Source organism: Lampris incognitus, chromosome 10 (assembly GCF_029633865.1).
Source record: "Lampris incognitus isolate fLamInc1 chromosome 10, fLamInc1.hap2, whole genome shotgun sequence".
NCBI lineage: Eukaryota > Metazoa > Chordata > Actinopteri > Lampriformes > Lampridae > Lampris > Lampris incognitus.
This window is the reverse complement of record NC_079220.1, coordinates 29,078,066-29,080,281: the sequence shown is the minus strand read 5'-3', so window position 1 is coordinate 29,080,281 and position 2,216 is coordinate 29,078,066.

Below are 2,216 nucleotides of genomic sequence, written 5' to 3'. Positions count from 1 at the left end.
CAGTGGTAACAACAGCTCCGTCAAACTCCCTTATGGTACATCACATATATTTGATGTAAAGACAGGAATTCGTCTGGGCTGTCCCATCTCTCCTTACCCTTTTTTTTTTTACTGGTAGGCCAAATTCTTAATTTATCAATAACTCAACATCCCTTTAAAGGTATTACATTTTATGGTAGGGAAATAAAAATATCACAACTAGCTGATGATACTACTTTTATTTTTAAAAAGTAAAACTGAAGTCTCCCAAGCCTCATCTGTCATCAAAAACTTTTCTGATATATGGTTTAAATCTTAATTTAAACAAGTGTTAAGTACTCGCTTTAAAATACATTGCAAACTCAGAGATATGATGTATCCCAGTAAAAGATACAGTAATTTGTTTCTCTATGGTAAAGTACTATTAAGCAAGGCAGAAGACTTTTCAAGAGCCTCTTATGTCTTTTCCTCCCTTGAGGTCACAAAACGTAAAACCTTTTGTTTAGACAGGCTTCTTTTTAACTTTGGAAAAATAAGCCACACAGGGTTAAAAGGGAGGTTATGTCTATGTCTCTAACAGAGGGTGGTCTTAATGTGTTGGGTTTTTCATCATTTAACCATATTATCAAAATTAACTGGATCAAAATATTTCTAAAAGCCCCTGATAGCATGTGGAATGTCATCCCAAACTTTCTGTTTGAAAAGATAGGTAGTCTTTTTTTTTTTATTAATGTGCCCATATGCTGTTGGTAAACTTCCTATCAAACTCTCCAACTTTCACAAGCAAGCTCTTCTGTGTTGGTCCCTTCTATATAAACAGAACTATTCTCCTCACAAATTTTTTTAATAGAACAATGTCAATGTCACGTACAGGGGAAAAATCGTTATTTTTTGAAAATTTGGTTTAACAATGACATTCTACTTTTAAAACAGTTATTTAACTGTGAAGGGCTTCTGTATTCATATGAGGATTTTATAGAGAAATACAGTGTTCCTGTCTCACAAAAGGAGTATAGTACTGTTATTAATGCACTGTCAACTGGCATTATAAGAGTATTACGTTGCAATTGTAACATACATGACACTGTTACTTTAACCAATTATAAGATTACTGTTGACGGAATTTCCATCTTTGACCAAAAAAATAATCAATAACAACTTCATCAGAGTCTCATTTACTCCAAGAACAATAATACCTGTTAAATATAAATGGACAGACCAAGCTCTTGGTGGTAGAACATGGAACACCATATTTACTCTCCCCTACAGATGTTACTGACAAAATCAAATAATTTTTGTTTAAAGTCATACATAGATATTACCCTGTCAATTCCATTATTTGTAAATGTATTCCTAATATAGAAGAAAAATGCTCTTTTTGTAATTATATTGTGGAAACTCTAGAACATGTTTTTATTCAATGTGTATATGTGACAATTTTTGGGCTGATTTCCAGGTGGATTTTAAAACATATTTTGATAATGACATTTCACTCAAAAAACATGATTTGTTATTGATATTCAACAATCCTAATTTCTCCAGCAATGAAAAATGTCATTAATTTGCTCATTATTTTTAGACAAATTCTATATTCATAAAATCAAAATTTTGAATAAGTTACTGTATCCGGTTATTTTCTTGCCCGGTGCGGGATTCGATTCATGTGTATTGCACCAAAAGGCGACGTCACTAACCGCTCGGCTAAAGGGCCAGACCCATTATCAACGGGGAGGATGGACAAGATCGCGCTCTGAGCGGTGACGTTTTCGTGAGCTCTGCAGACCTAATTGTTTTTTTTTAACTAAATACGGTGAACAAGGACTTTATTTGTGCCTATTGGACAATTACTACTCACCCGCAACTTTTGCTGACACCAACAAACCAAAATGAGCAAACTTGAGAAAAGAAAGAACGAACCTAGGAAGTCTACAGCTAACATCAGCCCCGCTAGCAAGCCTGCTAACGTTAGCCAACCCAAGAAGTCAACTTCGACACCTGATAAGCCTGCTGACGGTAAAAATACTTTTCTCGACTCCATGCATGACTATCTCGAAGCGGTACCCCAACCACCACAATTTGCCCTGGTGGAAGAAGACTTTCCTTAGCTTCCTCTCACACCATGTTGCTCTCCTGCCGGTAAGCTAAGAAAAGTTGGGGACGCGGAGACAACTACTGTTCTCTCCCAGCTCTCGTCTCTTACTAGCCTGATTAACTCGAGGTCGGATACGCTGGAAAAA